Raw genomic sequence first — 5,211 nt, 5'->3', positions numbered from 1 at the left:
AGTAGTAGTAGTAGTAGTAGTAGTAGTAGTAGTAGTAGTAGTAGTAGCAGCAGCAGCAGCTCTGGTAGTAGAGGTGGTGGTGATGGTGGTAGTGGTTCTAGTTGTAGTAGTAGTAGTAAATGGTCATTGAGTTGACTCTGACTGTCATTAGGCAGGGGGTGGGGTGTAGGAAGAAGGAAGAAGACGGGTGATCAAGGGTGTTTAACTAGACTAGAAGCTATGATATCAAAGCCAAGAGCAGATAGCCTTCTTCTGCATGAAGGTGTGAGTGAGATACAAATCACTCCAGAGACAAAGCATTCTTACTCAGATGCTGCAAAGGGTCAAAGCCATACTCACTGTGTTGATATTTGGCCACCTTGAGGGCAGGAACAGCAAACATCAAGTCCCCCATCATTTCCTGGTACTGAACCCTAAGTTCTGTAGGATCTTCAATGTCTCCTAAATACTCCTCAATCATCAAATGGCCAAGCTCAGGAGGAATACCCTATAGGAGATTGAAGAGGAGATAGAGGAACAGCAAAATTAACTACCTGGCAGTAAGTTGTTTGGGGATCTACACTGGTTAATTATAAGGATTACTTCTTACCATCAAGTTTATCTACTACATTAAGAAGATACTAGACAGGGGCAATTAGTTGGCATAATGGATAGAGCACCAGGCTTAGAGTCCAGAGGACCTGGGTTAAAATCTGGCCCCAGATATTCCTAGCTACATGACCCTGGGCAAGTCACTTAACCCCAATTGCACAGCCCTTGCCAGTCTTCTGTCTTGAAATTGATACTCATAGGAGCTAATAAAGAGCTAAAAAAATTTCTAGACAACTATATGTTGGGGATGGTGTAAACAGAGTATGGATGGCTTGAGGAAGGGATCCCTTCCAACTTTGTGACTATGAAAGCAAAGGAGAAGACTCTCTCCTAGACTGTTTCAATAGCCTCTTAATTGGTCCCTATGGCTCACATTTCTCCCCATTTCAATCTAGCTCCTTCTCATCTAACAAAATGATTTTCCAAGCACAGATCTGACCATTTTACTTTCTCCCCTAATCAGTAAATTCCAGCTGATCTCTATTACCACTAGAATCAAATATAAACTCTTCTATTTAGTATTTAAAGCTTTTAAAAACCTGGCCACATCTGGCTTACTATTCATTTTTACTTTCCTTGGTATACAGTCCAGCTATGCCAAACTTCTTGTTCCTCACTCTTCATATCCTATCTCTCATTTCCATGCCTTTACATGGTCAAGATTCAGTTCAAACAGGATCTTTTATATAACACCTTTCTTGGTTCCCCCCAAGACAGGGCTTTGTTTATGATTTCTATGTTTCTCTGTATGTAGAAGAGGTCTCCCTTCTTCCAATATAAGTTCTTTGAGGGCAGGGACTATTTCACTGTCCCTGTGACTAGCCTGGTGCCTGCTATATAGTAGGCACTTAGAAAAAAGTTTGATAAATTGATATCTTACCAAGAGTGGACCTAGCACTGCTGATTGGATTTGTCCTTTATCCATCTTTTCTTTAATTTCAGAAAGGCCCAATTCCTGTGTAGAGAAAAATGGCACACTGTGAACATTCTTTAGAACTTTATGCATTTTTCAAACAAATCTAATCCAAAGAAGTCATTTTATCCTTTAAGAAAGAACTAAATCAGTGGATTGAGAGTCAGGCCTAGAGATGGGAGGTCTTAGGTTCAAATCTGACCTCAGACACTTCCCAGCTGTGTGACCCTGGGCAAGTCACTTGACCCCCATTGCCCACCCTTACCACTCTTCCACCTAGGAGCCAATACACAAAAGTTAAGGGTTTAAAAAAAAAGAAAGAAAGAACTAAAGCCATAGATTTTTCTTTTTTTATCCTGGGACTCCATTCTAGGAGCATAGGGCCACAACCAGTAGGCAATGGGTTGCTCAGGGTCACCACCCAGCTGGGAAGTGTCTGAGCCCAGATTTGAACCTAGGACCTTTCATCTCTAGGCCTGGCTCTCAATCCACTGAGCTAGCCCAGCTGCCCCTACTTTAGGTTGCAGTTTCTTTAGCAGATGTAGTTTTTACAGGGTGGGGTTGCTAGCCCCATGCCCAACCCTCCTCCTTTTTCATCCGGGCTAGGGACCGTCCTTAGCCCAGGAGTGGTAAGGGTGGGCGATAGGGGTCAAGTGACTTGCCCAAGGTCACACAGCTGGAAGTGTCCAAGGCCGGACTTGAACCTAGGACCTCCAGTCTCTAGGCCTGGCTCTCAATCCACTGAGCCACCCAGCTGCCCCTTTGTTTAGTACTGTTATATTGAATCTCTGGGAGTTTGAAGTTCATTCAATGACTGACAGATAAGTCAGTTGGATAGAATGTTCCCAGAGAGGCATATGAGAGGCAGGAGGGGGCAGTTGAGAACCCTGAGGGAGGTTCTGGGGTCTTTTACCTGTCCTGAGGCTAGAGATCAGTGTGGATCCTGGTCTTGGAGATAGAGAGTTGCAAACACTACTCTGCAAAGCTCTTCCTGTGCTTCTCATACCGTTATCAACCTGTACTTGACCATCACCTTGGTGTCTACTGCCCCTAGATATTAGGAGTTTCATCATCTAGCTATCTAGGCTTCCCGGGGCCCAGGGGGGATCCAGGGAGTGGGCAGAAGACGAAGAAGAGGGTGGAAAGGGTGGATATATCTCAACTGATAAGACTTAAGATCTACAGAAGAAGAAACTGAAGATTTCCCAGCAGTTTACCTACTCTGGTTTAGCCCTGGCCAGGCTGGACCAGAGGGAAGCTAACATTTGATTCTTCATTGCCTGCAGTTGGGAGTTTCATTAGTAGCAATTTAAGTAGGGTCTCCTAATACCTCAATCCTTTACCCTTATCCTTCTTATCATATATATATATAAAGTTTAAAGTACCTTCCTAAATTGGTTTTCAAAGCTTATTTGGGAAGGGAGCCAACGCAGTCAGAATACCAATGTTATCCCAGCTGAAGAGCCCAATTTAATAATATCAATTAACCCCAGGTGGGTCCTGAAGGGATAAAACACTTTGACCTGAAGGATTCTGCCTGGGCAACTGTTATAAAGGAGAAGTGCCATCTTATCCTCTCTGTACATCATTTCCTACTACCTCAATAGATACTAGTGACCTCCTTTGAATATAACAGTACTTACTCAATAATGCCCAGGACACACTGAACGATACTCAAGATGTTTTGCAAGATGGCCAGCATATGGTGGGTAATGCCTGGTACACAGTAAACAGTGGTCATGGTTTCTGCATCATGACCAGTGACCTTAGATAATGGCAGCTGCTGAAATTATAGTTCATGCTAGAGACAATGTGGGTAGAATTCTATTTATCTAATACTGTAAATAGACCAACTTCACAGGCATAGGTTTAAGGAGGCAACCGACAAATGGTTGTTAATATCTATGTTATAGTTAAAATTAAGAGACCAAAATTCCTTCAGACACGATGAACCAAAGTCCAGAGGAAAGAGTCCCAGCCTCACATCAGAAGGCCCAAGTTCTAGTACCAGCTGTATGACTTAAGTTAAATAATTTCCTTTCTGGGAACCTCAGTTCTTTACAAGATAGGGATAATATCCTAGTGGTCACTGCCTCACAGGCAGTACCAGGAAGACCATTTTTTGGTAAAAAATTAAATGTTACATCCATATCAGCTGGTATTATTTGCAGTTCCCTTAAGATAAAGAGATTTCTAGACAATATTTTCAACAAAGGAGAACTAGAACTGGCTTAGGCTTCTTCCCTTCCTATACTTCTGAGATGATTTATACATGAAATCAGTCCTCCATAGAAAAGATAATCAACTTATGATATAAATAATAACTTCTGATTCTTCCAGAGAAGCCCATTCAGTGGAGCTTTTCTGATTTTAGAAAAGGCAGATCTGCAGATGGCACAAAGTTAGGAGGGATAGCTAGCATATTGGATCATGGAATCAGGATCCTAAAAAAGTACTTGCCAGGCTAGGATATTGGATGGACCTCACTCATTAGGATCAGATTGAATGAGGATAAATATATAATCTTACCCTTGGATTTTTAAAATTGACTTTACAAGTTCAAGATGAAGGAGACATGGGTAGATAGCAGTTTGTTCAAAAAAGATCTGGGGATTTTGTTGAACCACAAACTCATAAAGAATCAACTGGGTAATATAGAAACCTGAAAAGCAATGGAAGCTTGAACTATAAGAGAGGGACAACTGGCTCTTGGTGAGACTATCTGGAATATTTCATTCAGTTCTGGGCATCATATTTGAAGCCAAAAATAGAGAAGCTGGAAACGGAACTCAAGAATGACTTGAAGGAACTGGCTTAGCTGGTCAAAGGAAAAACTTAGGGTAGGGGGAGATAGGATAGTTGTCTTTAGCCATCTGGTTGGGGTCACAGAAAAGGCATTTAACTTACGATGTTTGCCAAAATAACAGAACAAGGAACAACAGGTAGAAGTTTGCAAAGAAGCCAATGTAGGTTTGGTGCAATGATTCCCCATTGAACAATGAGAGCTCACTAAAAGTGGAATGAGCTCCCTCAGGAGATAGTAGGTTCTCCTTTCTTGGAGGTCTTCCACTAGAGCAGGGGTTGGCAATGTATGGCTCTCTTTTGAGGGCTAGATATGGCTCTTTCTGCAAGAGCCATAAAGTCAATTTTTTTCAGGCGCTGTTAAAGAAGCCCACACTATGAGCACTGTACGGCGCTCACGAAATTACATTTTAAAAAATGTGGCATTTATGACTCTCACGACCAAAAAGGTTGCTGACCCCTGCACTAGAGGCTGGATGTCCATTTGTCCAATGTTATAGAAGGGATTCTCCTTCAATTCAGGATTAAGACTCCATGGCCATCAAGATCCTGTCCAAGGGGGCAGCTGGGTAGAGAAGTGGATTGAGAGTCAGACCTAGAGATGGGAGATCCTAGGTTCAAATCTGGCCTCAGACACTTCCCAGCTGTGTGACCCTGGGCAAGTCACTTAACCACCATTGCCTAGGCCTTACCACTCTTCCATCTTGGAGCCAATACTGTGTATTGGCAGAAGGTAAGGATTTATTAAAAAAAAAAAAAAAAAAAAAAAAAAAAAAAGATCCTGTCCAACTATGACAGTCTGTGATTCTTTAGAGAAGTTCAACTGTTGAGATCAGAAAGAAATTGGTACAAAGTAGAAAATTCCAGAATCTTACAGCAGGAATAATCCAACCATATTCATGGTT

General features: G+C 42.1%; 1 long non-coding RNA gene across 1 annotated transcript; it reads right to left on the bottom strand.

The window, feature by feature from the left end:
- Positions 1-343: 343 nt before the first annotated feature.
- LOC123256576 lies at positions 344-5,211 on the bottom strand. Its single transcript, XR_006506847.1, has 3 exons — positions 5,182-5,211; positions 1,472-1,546; positions 344-487 (listed from the first exon to the last, which is right to left on the bottom strand). It is a non-coding gene; the product is annotated as an uncharacterized LOC123256576 (long non-coding RNA).

This window comes from Gracilinanus agilis, unplaced genomic scaffold (assembly GCF_016433145.1).
Source record: "Gracilinanus agilis isolate LMUSP501 unplaced genomic scaffold, AgileGrace unplaced_scaffold61116, whole genome shotgun sequence".
Lineage (NCBI taxonomy): Eukaryota > Metazoa > Chordata > Mammalia > Didelphimorphia > Didelphidae > Gracilinanus > Gracilinanus agilis.
Note: the sequence above shows the minus strand (reverse complement) of the source record. Positions and strands in the feature narration are given on the sequence as shown.